Source organism: Cuculus canorus, chromosome 12 (assembly GCF_017976375.1).
Source record: "Cuculus canorus isolate bCucCan1 chromosome 12, bCucCan1.pri, whole genome shotgun sequence".
Classification (NCBI taxonomy): Eukaryota; Metazoa; Chordata; class Aves; order Cuculiformes; family Cuculidae; genus Cuculus; species Cuculus canorus.
The window spans coordinates 7,265,399-7,278,239 of NC_071412.1; the positions used below are offsets into that span (position 1 = coordinate 7,265,399).

Below are 12,841 nucleotides of genomic sequence, written 5' to 3' on the forward strand. Positions count from 1 at the left end.
TAACTGCCTCGTTGCACTGTAAGTCTAGTTACACTGCAGCCACAGTTGCCTCCTCTTGAAGCCACAATTGAAAAGCACCACATATCCATAGGAAGTGACGTAGAGAAAGCAGGAGGGTAGAATTTACTTTTGTTTCGTAATCCAGTTCTTTGGATGCGCTGAATCAATGGGGCTATTCCAGCTCTGAGGATAAGGCCTGCGCATGAGAATATGTGCTTGGAATCCTAAACTCTGCCAATTCATGCTGGCATGACTAAAGAGATTCCTGCTTCCAGCTCTCTGCCTATTCTCCTGCTAGATGCTATCAGGCTGGTGGGAGGGGTGGCTAGCTAGACAATGTTCCTGTCCTGAGAAACTGAAGTCTGATGTAACAGAGTAAACTGCCATAAAGTTCAGTTTTCACTTTCCTGTGAGCGGCAGTTGCTGAAGGCTCTGATTCACAGTCCTTGACGGATTTTGACTTCAGCAGCTGGAAAGGTTACCATCCCACTACAACTCATAACTCCAACAAAAATTGTAATGAGAGCCTCCAATCTAATCACAGGGGGTTAAACTTTGTTCTGCAAAGCTGTGAGCAGCATGTCATCTATCAAAATCATTGCTTACATCCAAGGTCAGTAGAGTCAACTAGTCAATGCGTATTTATACACATATACACATATGCTTTTAGATACGCTGCTGGCAAATAGTTATGATCTCCCAGTGACTGTTTGGTTCTTATATAGTTCTAAAATCAAGTTGGTTTTGTCAGTAACTTGGTCAAATCATAGTGTGACAAGTTTTCACACCAAGAGGAGTGATAGTAGTGCATCACTGTGAGAAATGTGATTTATTGCACATATGTTATAAAGGATGTTGCTCTGAAGAATATTTATATTTATGATTTAAATGAGATCATCTGGGCTTTTTTTCTCAAGAATGGAATAATAAGAAAATTTTGAATGAATCCAGTTCTGTGTTGGTGTGAGGAGCAATCTTGAGTGTTTGTGGGAGTGCATAAAAAAAATAAACTATAAGTCTGAGTTAGAGAAGTAATTTAAGAACGATTTTTGGAGTATAGTCTCCAAATTCCTACCCTTTGGGTGTAAAGCAGGCAAATGTCTGGATTTGCTGAATAAAAAATGATGCCAGTAGATAACAGTTTGGAATTATTTTGACTGCACCCAGCAAATATATCTCATCGCTATGGTTGCAAAAACAAACACCCACTAAAGAATTGTATCTGACACAGAGAAAATAATTAAAGGATGTGGAACAATTTGCTGCCTCTATTAAAATCTTCACGTTCCCTCACACAAATCGGTAGTGAAAGAGGGATGAACTCTGACCTCGATGTGGATATTCTGTTTGAATTCTTGCCACTCTGACAGTAGTAAGTAGGGCAAACATTACTTAAAAATAGAAAGAGGCTTGAGAGGTATCATCCTACTCGATTCCATCCCACATTTTTGATGATGGATGAAAGGAGGTTAGGATCACATCTCTGGATTTGGATTCAACAGTATAGTTTTGCGTTTGAGTCCAAATAGAAAATAGTTTGATTTTTACCTCTGGTTTGGATGTAGTTAAAGACATCAGGACTTCCCCAAAGTGCCTTACTCTTAAGAGTTCTACAAGTTCAAGTTTGATGGGATCAATCCATAGTTAAGCAAGTCATTTGGACAGTTCTGTACCATTAACATAAATAATTTCTGGTAAAATAGTATTCATATGTTTTTAACCCCAAATATTTTTAATTAAAAAATAAAACAAGAGTAAAAGGAAAAAAAGAAAGCATTTTGTATCCAGGGTTAGCTATCCACAAGAGGAAAAGAACACGCAGCACAGATTTTAGTGCAAGAGGCACAGCTCAGATTGGAATGGCTGTTGTCCTTGTTGATGTGTGGTGCAGCTGCTGAACCATCAGCATTTAGAGCCAGACTGAACGTGAAATTGATGCTACTTTATCTGAGAATGGTTGGTTATAAATAGCTGTTCAGCATCAACTCTTCCAGGATCTGATCCTTCTTAGTAGGGCAGTCTTGGAGAGAGGAGAAGCCAGAGCAAGAAATAGTGCAGCTATCCAAAACCAAGGCACCAGCTTTCAAGAATCCAAGCTCGAAGATGAAGATGACACCTCCCTTCCTCACCTCCCCCCAAAAAACAAAACCCCAATTCTGTGGATAAAGACTTCAATTCCCTGATCTCTTACCTATATTTTTCTGCTCAAGACTGAGATCCTTGAATCACTATTCATTTTGCCATGAGGGATTCTATGAGGACAAGCTATACTAGCAATTGTAATATCCTTCCTTCTCCTCCTCTTCTGCCTCTGGAAAGATCCAATTTCTCTTAGTAATTCTGAAATGTGATGCACATCTATGGGATATGCATCCCAATGATGAACTATAGATGTAAAACTTAAAAATGCTGTATCAATTCTTCCTTCAGAAATATGCGTTCCTTCCTCACACTTCATTTGGAGAAACTGCATCAGGAAGGCTGAAAGACATGTCAATCCAGAGCAGTACAAAAGTTGACCGTAATAAATGACTGATAATATGCTTATTATTCCAGACTAAGACATCCAAAGAAAAACACTCTCTTGTTTAACAAAGCTTACACTGAAGCCAAATGATATGTGTATACTTAGGAAGGTACTATAGAATTAAGTAATATACTGATGCACTTCTAAAATCTTTCTGCCATCAGCTTATTTAAAATTAAAGGTAAGCTCCGTATTTAAATTGAAGTTCGTGGATATCCACAAACGTTACTGCAAACGTTTTCTGGCTGGGAAAGGAATGATGATGTATTTCTATCTTGCCTCTTCTAGTGTATTTTGCACCAGAAATTATGTTGAAATGCAGAAATTAACAATTTTCAAATAGCTTCTGTACTTTGCCTATATATTTCAGAAAATTAAATCAAATAAATACATTTCTCTCCTAGTCAGCTGCAAGACTGACATCGTATAAAGGGAAGGTACACAGTGCTAAAGCTGTCCTGCTGGTTTTTATTCGGTTCCCTGGTCAGGCACATCCTGTGTAGCACTAGTTAAGCTTTACCAGTTTGAAAATAGACAGTCTGTTTGAACAAAGAGTTAACAAAGAATTCAGTGTGGAGAGAAACATCCTCGCAAACCAGCAAAGAGAGAGCAAAGCTGTTAGGAACACTTCGAAGGTTGATGCGTAGTCCTTTCTCTTCAGACACAAATTGGTCAGTGTTCTTTTGGTACAAACTTAACCTCTCCTTCTCCTTCAGAAGTAGGAACGCGGTAAGGAGCAGAATGAGACATAAAGGAGATGAAAGTTAGTCTTTCTAAATGACCCCCTTCACCCAGAGAAATGTTGACATGCTTCCCAAAAGACATGGGAAAAAATAACCAGGAAATCAAGGAGAAAGTGAGTCCTTATGTAACAAGGGGAAAATAAATGCCATTGTGTGTTTAGAACACACAGTGGGCCATGTTCAGACCTGATAACAGAGACTTATTCCAAGGTAGGTTTCTGTGGGACTTTGCTGGGGGTTCTCTGCAGCTGCTGTTACACTAATGTGAGCAATAGAAACATCTATTTCTTGTTATTAATTGGAAAAAGTCAGTTTTGTGAGCATGGATTCGAAAACCTCTATGCTGAGAGGGCCTTTCTTCCCTGGATACAGATTCAGCTTCTGATATTGTTAGTAACAGTTGCATGTGTAACTGTGGAGCTGCTTCAGGGGAAATGAAAAGCAACTTCATTATGTTTTCCTTTTCTTTCCTGAAGTCCAGCAGCTATACAATCTCTTCTGAAATATATGTATGCTACAATAGTAGCTAACCTACATTTTATTTTCAATTCAAGAGGTACTGTTTGACTTAATGCTGAACACAGTCAAAAGACTTTTCTATTAAGTCCCTTACAGAATCCCTTCTCGAATCCTTTGAAAAATTAACTTTCTGAAAACATAATCTTATGCTAAATTTCTGCTTCTTTTGACAAAAGTTTGAGCCAACACAGTGTTTGCGTGTCTATGAGTGATGAAGATGACAGCAGTTTGATGGTAACTCATATAATGTGTGTTACTCCTATCTCTGCAGGAGCCAATTAAAATTGAGCTGACGTACAGCTGCTGGTGATAATAAAGGTATAAATATCATTCTAGTTAATCAATGGGTGCTTTGAAAATTGAGACCCTGAGGAAGATTAGAGAACAGGAAGACAAAAAAAACCCTTCTATTTGAACTGTGTATTTACCAAACGGTCTCAACCCACTAGTAGGAGGTCTACTGAGGAGATGAGTTGGCGGAGACACATAGACAGCTGGTTTTGTCTGGCATACAGGTGTTTAACTTGGCTGCCTGCAGGCCAGCTACTAGACGCCAGATTTTTTGAGGGGATCACCTTATTTAAGAAAAAGTGGCTCTTGTCCATTCCAATAGTACCTTCAGTGAATGAGACGGAGTGGCTGTTTTCACTTCCTCCCTGCTCACCTCTTTGATACAGTCCAAAAGCCTCATTCACCTTCTGCCAGAGCTGGACTAAGATGAGAGAGAAAACAGTCTTTGCAGTCATGGTAGTGTGGCTTTGCCTTTTCTTGTGACGGAAACGGAAGGTGAAGCAAACCCAGACATTGCTGGTGTTCATTAGTCAAATGATTGTTAATATTTTGTCATTCTTCAAAGATTTCCAAGATGAGCTAGTACCTGACTACAAGTATATTGGCATTCAATGCTGTAAATTTTGTGGGATTGTCCAAAAGTTTGACTGCAGAAATAGCTGTACATCAGCAAAGCCAGTTTGCTGCTTTCCAAGGTGTAGTGAGCCATACACGGGTGATAGACGTCACTTGAGAATCTTCATCAATGGTGTCAGATACAAATGATTAATGAAATGCCTTCTACTGCAACACTGAGATGTAGACCCAGGCATAGTGTTGTTACTGGTGTACTTTTCTTCTGATGCTAAGTGTTAATGCAGCTAGAAAGATCCGAGCCTGCTGTTGAAGCTAAAGTTCTCCTGTTGCATGTTTGACTGGTATTCCAACCTGAATGCCCTGTCAAGAGGAATCACTCTATTCCTTTTGAAACATCTGTCTTTCCTGTATGGAAGCCAATCTGTAAGAGGCTGGGCAACCTCACTTAAATTCAGACACAAATTTCTGGTCAGGAAATTTGGAGGACAGGAGTCAAATGTTAATCTGACTTTGATATCATTAATCAAGAAATACAAATATAGAAAGTAATATTTTATTCTTGCTTCACAACAAAGGCTGCTTTTCATTACTTTAAGTTATAAACATTCAAAATGCTATTAAAATGCTCTAACACTATGAATGCAAGTTGTTCAGTCAACTTCCTGAACAGTGCATTGAAAATGTAATTCCTGCCATCAGGATGCACTTGGTCTGAAGAGCTTGTTGCAAGCTTCTGTATTTTGTGTTAAAGAAATCTATGAGAAGACTCTGAGCTTGCCAACTTAATTTTTTTATCAATCATTTTTGTTGGCACGAGACTGTAGCAGCTGTATCCAGTTACCAGGTAGTTTTTAATACATGTGTTAGTGTGTGTATGATGAAACACACACATAAATGAGCGTTCTGTATAGACATAGAAGATTAAAGTTGTCAGACATTACAGTTTAAAATAAAGCTACCGGACCACAGTGACAGCCACTCTTTAAGTACTCTGTTTCTGTGTGTATGCTCGATCTTTATTTTTTATTTAGAAAGGAGGAGGTGTCAGATAACTGTAGAAAAAGGAATGTGTTTATATTTGGGATGAGCAATCCCGCTATGCTATTTCCAAGTCTGCTCAACGCAGCGTTTTCATTATGTTTCAGAGAGACAGAGGGAAAAAAGGGGAAAAAAAAATCAATGAAAACGCAGACAGAGCCAAGTAAGAGTGAAATAAAAAATGAATCAAGAGAAGCCTGTGTGTAAAGAAGCAAAGTGGGATAATGAAAATTTTAATGCAAATAAGTATCTGTGCCAGTCTACCTTTTAGACAGTGCTCTGTTTCAATGAAGTTCAGTTTGTAGAAAAACAGGGTTATTAAAACTAAGAAAAGAGAGTCATTCTTTGCAAGTAATAAGAATTTAACTGATGGAAGAAACAGGTCCTTGAGCAAGTTTTATGAACATTAAATATAGTTTGAGAAGTTTGAACTGCTCTTTTAACTCTTAAATACCTTGGTTTCTTCTCTAGACTCATAAATCATGACAGTTCTGTTACGAAATGCCTAACTTAGTGTATTTCTCCTAAAACTGCAATGCTGACTTTTTTTAAGTGTTCTGCATATTCATATTCCTTCCCATGTGTTATGATTTACTTAAACCTTACCACTTAATGATGTGTCTCAAGAAGTGTTGCGGCATCTCTTGACCTATTATGCAACAGTGCAGTAGCGTTAGCGTATTTAGCTGTGACACATCTGAGGTATTTCAGCTTCTGCCTTCAGAACAGTGACATAGCTGTAAAAGAAATGTGGTGTTTGGGTTGCACTTTAGACATCCACATTGCTTTGTCTGAATTAATCAATCTGCTTAGATGACACTCTTAGTTACAGCCATGTTCCTGATTTTTATAGATGTGGTGGATGTGAAGCTATTAGGTAGTAGCCTACAAATCCAGACCAGTCATTGGAATACCATATGGAACCTGGATGAAGTAGTAAAGGTATTATACAAATGTATTGGGTATTTTTTTGTGGATGTATTGATTTTTGTTTAGTGGGTGGCTGTTAGAAACGAAATTTGGAAAATAATACTGTGGGTCTGGACAAAGGATCTCCCAAGTGAGCAGTGCTGTTGTTGGGATAGTGGCCTGCGTCCAGCCTGAATCTGCGTGGGTGTCAAGAGACAGCAAACCAGGAGCTCAAAAGAATCAAAGGGCAATTGTCATTTGGAAGGCAACTTGTAAAACTATTGGCACCTTCTTTTCATTGCTGGCACTGGAGACTTATTTCAGTGAAGCCCCGCAGAAGACCAGCATGCTGGAAGAGGCCAAGCACCAGCTTCTCAACACAGTCCTGCACCTTGGAGGAGTTCACAAGAATCTGTCACAGATGGAGCTTGTACTCTCAGCCTGAGGTAAATTATCAAAGTCTGCTCCTGAACAGTTATTTTGCTGAGTGCCTCTAAATCAATTTTTTTGCAGTCATGCCAGTTAATAAGTTTACAGTCAGTCAGCTTAACTGAAAACAGAGTGCAAGCTTCACTGTCCTCAGTCCTGTGAGGCTGTTGTGGAAGAGACAAGTGTCTGCTCCACCCTCCCTCCCTTCCTGGGATTCTGCAGCTTCCCATGGACCCCTAACTGATGGCTGAATGCCACAAGTTACACTTCTGAATGTGTCATTACTGCCGTTTTCCTATAGTGACTGATTTTATTATGCAAGTCTGTGGTTGCACTGTAATCAAAAATCCATATGGCTTGAGGGAGACCGGATAAGGTAACCAACATCAGTGAAGGGTGGATTTGAGCCCTTAGGCGTTGACTTGTCACCAAAAATATTTGGTTTTGCTTTAATATACTACACAGTAGATTGCCTTCTTATTAGAAGCAAAAAAATGATATTGGATTAAAAGACCTTGTTGTACATTAAAAGGAACAAAGGGCTGTCATATAGAATGTGATATCTGAAACAAGAGCCAAGTTAAAAATGATTAGCTCTTTACTGGCCAAAGAAAACAAGTCCCTGTTAGACCTAACCTGCCTACACCTCTCCTAAGGCTCTTATACCAACACATGGGAGCTCTACGGTAGAAATTTGTTTAATTCTGTTTTGTTTTGCTAGGCACTTATATTCCTCCAACCTTATTGTTTTTCAGCATTCAATATTTTAATACCACTTCCACTTAATGACATGTGGTATTATTCCCAGTAACTAGCCCACAAGAAAAGGTTCCTTTGCGATACACTTGCACCATGAAGATCTAATTTTGTGTCTTCACAACAGACACATAAAAATGGAGTCATTAACTGATTGTTACAACTATAATCCTGATTCTTGATTTGGACCCCATTTATTAATGAACTTGTGTTAATACAGCATTTTTGTGTTTGTATTTCTTTTTTTGGGGTGGGGAAGTGCCTTAGAAAACAGGAATGGCTTTACAGCCCGTAAGGTCCATCTAATCCAACATCCCGTCTCCAAAGGTGTAGAATTACAAATCTGTCACGTTTCCTGGATGCGCAAAACAGCAATATTAAAAGCTGGCATAAAATCGTTTTGCCATCAAAGGTTGTGGGCCAATGTTGGACACATATGGTACTGAGGAAAGAAGATTGACCTTACCAAGAGAGCAGGGAAGCTGAGAGAAGGTAAGGAGGAGCATATTTTCACCAGAAGGCAAAAATCCCAGAAGCACAGGATCCCTAGTTTGTGCCTTATCAGGCAGAAAGTTGGCGAGGATGGCAGAAACAAGATATGGCCAATGAGGTAGACGATAAATTGCATAAAGAGATCACAGAATCACAGAATCACAAGGTTGGAAAGGACCCATTGGATCATCGAGTCCAACCGTTCCTAACACTCCCTAAACCATGTCCCTAAGTACTTCATCCACCCGTTCCTTAAACACCTCCAGGGAAGGCGACTCGACCACCTCCCTGGGCAGCCTGTTCCAGTACCCAATGACTCTTACTGTGAAGAATTTTTTTCTGATATCCAACCTGAACCTCCCCTGACGGAGCTTCAGGCCATTCCCTCTAGTCCTGTCCCCTGAGATGAAGCAGCTGGAGAAAATTCTGGAGTGTTGAGAACATTATTACTTCAGGAGCTATATCACTGAATATCAGTTTAGTGTCAGCTACAGGAACCTATTGAATAAAGAAATATCAGGGAAGAATGAGAACAAAGCTTCTTCCATGCACTCTCAATGCACTTCCATACTCTCATGTGTTTCAGCTATTTTTAGTTCAGGGGTTTTCCTGAACCTGTGGTGGTTTTTCTGTAGAGGAACTCTAAAGGATTTATTTTCCAGGTACTGGTTCATACTTGTCACAAACTCACATGTATTTCTTGCATCCATGATATCCTTTAAGAATAAGTTTCACTATTTTCTGTTTCATGAAGAAAATCTACACTTTTGAAACTGGCTCTTGGTATCTTCATTTGTTCAAGCCTGGTTCTTGTGTTGAAAGAGACAGCAGTCATTCTTTATCTTACTCCTTTATGTCATTAATGATTTTGCAGCCTTCTGCTCTTTGTCCATTCTGAAGAATCACAGCCTGCCTAGTAATTTTTCATATGAAAGCTCTTGTGAATCTTTCATCATCCTTGTTACCTTTCTAAGGATATTTTCCAGGTCTAATATATCTTTCTTAAGATGAGGGGAACAGAACTGCAAATAGTATTTAGGGTGTGTATGATTCATGTATTTATGTGGTGGCAAAGATAGATTTCGCTTTTTGTTCTCCGTTTCCGATTCCTCTTTCTTAGGCTTTTCTATGCAAATTTATTCTAACAGTTATGTCGTTTGAGTGTTTTGAAAATTAGAAAAGAGAAAACCGATGAGTATTTTGGTCCCATTTTGAAAAGCTTGGAGCATAATAAGACTTAGGTACCCTTATTATCCATGTATTCTTCAGAAACCACATAGCTTTTTTTCAAGAGTATATAATTTACTTGGAATCTTGGGTGAAATTTTCAAACAGACATCTGTACTTGAATGTGTGTATTTTCAAGGTCTGTTTATTGGTACATACCGCTCTTCACTTTCAGCTGAATTGGTTTCTCCCTTAGATGTCATATACATTTTAAACTTCTAGCATTAAAAAGAAATGCAACGTAGACTGTAGGCATTATGCATGGGAAATCTGTGTATTTGGTATCAGCTAGCATGTGGCTACAAAAATGGCAACAAAAAGATAAAGGTAGATTTCTTTTCATTTGTTCATTACATCCCACAGGATGTTTGGGAATAGGAAAACAATATTTTATTCCAATCAAATCTCTAGGTTTTCTTCCATATTCTCTTTGCTGCCCTCTTGATGAAATCATGCCTATTGCCAATTTCTATGTCTTTTTATGGGTTGGTTTTCCTTTTCCTGTCCCCATTTCCTTCAGACAAACGAAATTTCTGTCATGTTAATTGCTTAAATTAGATAGTCTTCACTGCAGTCACTTCAGAGCATAAATATTCAAACTAGGTTTACCTTGTTAGCTTGTTTAAGAGTAATAGCTTAAAGATGAAGTAAGGCGTTTGCGAGCTAATTTACTGAATTTCCACAGCAAATCACAGCTTTGACAAGACTTAGGCCAACCCTTAGCAAGCCCATTCAGGACAGGTTTGGGGTATGTCTACATTATGCCATGAATGTATGCTTGGATAGATTTTCTGTAGCTCTTTGGAAGTCTGGCCTCTGCTTAATAAAGTTCACATTTTTTTAGTTGTGAAAACAGAAGAAAATTATCTAGTATTTACCTTGCTCCTTCACATGCCAAACGTCTCGAATTGAAATAATTTCTGTATTGTAGTGACTCATTCAGTCAGAGAAACTTAATGTACTTTACTCACATGAATGTTTTAACCATCATAATTCTTTTGTGAATCGGTTAAGTGTTATTAACCCCATTTTACACCTGAAAAACACAGCAATAAAAGAGACTAGAAGCCACACTTTCAAAACTGACCTTTTTTAAGCGCAAAAATTCAGGAGCCACTTTTTTAATGTGGATGTTGGTCATTTTGCCAGTGTCATCTAGGAAATGTAGCAATTTTGGCAACACACCTTCTAAATCTTGCCTTTCAATTTTATTTGCTCCTTAAACATATTGTTTCAAAATGAAAACAAATGTATACTTTACTAACAGTCAGATCTACCAAGAATAAATAATACTGACTTCATCCTGCTTACTTACTAGTGTTATGCTCCAGCCATTTATTTAATAGTGATGCTATTTATAGAAAGCTCCTTCATGTGATGTTGTTGCCAGTAACACAGCTGTCCCTTGAATGCACTCCATTTTAAATAAAGGTGAAAGGCTAAGGAAAATATAAAAGAACCCACCTTTAATATTTGAATTCAACAATAACAAGCAGGGTGTGGCCACTCTGAAACCGTGGCTTGTCAGATGCTCGGGAGAAGGGAAGGGTGGGAAAGCTCTCTGCTTACCAGTTCCACAGTCTCGTTCGTAAAAACACATCTGCCACGAGCGATTGTGGCCTGAAAGATACAGTGAGAATGGGTGGTGCTTTCAGTTATTGCAGTGAATAAAGTGTCTCGCTAGTCCTTGGAGCGTAGCCATGGAACAAACGGTTTTGTGCGTCTTAATGTTTGAGAAGTTGTGAATGAAAACTCAAGAATTGTTGCCTGCAGGTTTACCTTCCTTAGAGTGCTTTACCCCCGCCAGGAGACTGTGAGGCTCTTCATGTAAAGCTTCTCCTGAAAGCTGCTTCTTCATGCTCAATTTGCTGTACTTAAACTGGACACTGTGATACTTTCAGTGTTTAAAATCAGACTTATAGGCTGCTATTTACAGAAAATGCCGTCTCTCCCATTTGACGCTGGTTTGATAGCAAATGAAATTCACAGGAATGTGGGTAGGTCGGAGACAGAAAAATGCACCTTTTACATGTGCGTAATCCTCCCTGGAATAACATGAAGGTTTACTTGTTTGGTTTTTGTTGGGGTTTTTTGGTCGGTCTTTTTTTCTGTTTTCTTTTGATTTATTGTGGTTTGGGTTTGTTTTTTTTTTTTTAAATGGAAAAGTAACAATCTGAAGTTTCTGTGTACTGAAACTGTAAGGCTTAAATAATATGTATTTACCTGATATCAGCTTAGGAGAAGCTATGGGCTTCCTAGCCCTGGAAAAAAAATCACATATACTTCCACCCAGAATAGACTTCCAGTAACCCACATCACTCAGAACTTGCTCTCCAACATATGAGATCACCTGGAACAGCCACTTGATTTTTTGAATTCTCTTTTTATTGGGGTTTATTCATTTGGTTCTGATTCAAGAAGAACTAGAATCTAAGGGGGAAAAAAAGTTAGTGCTGTATAAATTCACAGCCAATGTGCATTCCTATTCCAGCAGACTCTACCAAATAACTTCCACTCTGTCTTATCTAGCTATGAAGAACTTTATTCTGAGAAAAGGGAATATTTTGCAAAGTGTGTAGCATGGTTGAACGCACGCCATAAACAGACTGTTCCCTCCTCCAGAAATTATACAAGCAGGTTGTAGTGAGCCTAGTATCTAGACAGATTTTGTCTGGGCTCATTCAGCACATGGAAAAAATATTTCATCTCATTTCTTCCCAAGCTGACACCACAAAGCCATTTCATTTATTTTTCCTGACATGTTGTTGTGTCGTTCGATACTGTATGTAGTCTCCCTGACTTTGGAACAAGCTGGTAGGGTTGAGCAAAACTCTCATTTTCAGAGTTACAAGGGAAAATGAGATCATAAAAGAGAAATTTAACTACCAAATAATGATTGGGCTCCCTGTACAGCAGCAACAAGCACGGCTGAAATAAATGACTTTGTTAAGGTTTGTTAGCCAGATACTATGCAGTTATTTCTGCTGCTTTCTATACTTTGCACAGGTACTTCAAAGGTGTCCTATGATAAATTCTCACGTAGTCTTGGGCTGCAGACTTGAGAAAATTAGCAATGCTGGCACTAATGGCACAAATAACATGAATTCATTAATTCCTTATAGGTGTCCTCTTCTAATCAAAGCAGGAAAAGATCAAACCCCTTTCCAGAGATAAGCAGCACTAAGAAACTTGCAGGGAAGCTAAATATTACACCTTTTTGTTCCTGCAGCTCTCAGTATGGGGGGTTGGAGATCTGCAGCCAGCTTAGAGAAGTTTATATTGTTTCTGGACTGAATGGTAAGTACAGGAATATAAAACCTATTCCTCTCAGACA

The 12,841-nt window shown here is 38.7% G+C and overlaps 1 long non-coding RNA gene across 2 annotated transcripts in view; it reads left to right on the forward strand.

Annotated features, from left to right (window-relative positions):
• Positions 1-12,841, forward strand: part of LOC128853371 (uncharacterized) — a 45,430-nt gene that overhangs the window by 4,617 nt on the left and 27,972 nt on the right. Inside the window, exon 1 of one of the 2 annotated variants that reach the window (XR_008451887.1) lies at positions 430-613. The exons of the other annotated variant lie outside the window; for it this stretch is intronic. This is a non-coding gene — a long non-coding RNA (uncharacterized LOC128853371). Of the gene's footprint in view, positions 1-429; positions 614-12,841 lie in introns of those variants that run through there. 2 annotated transcript variants of the gene reach the window in all.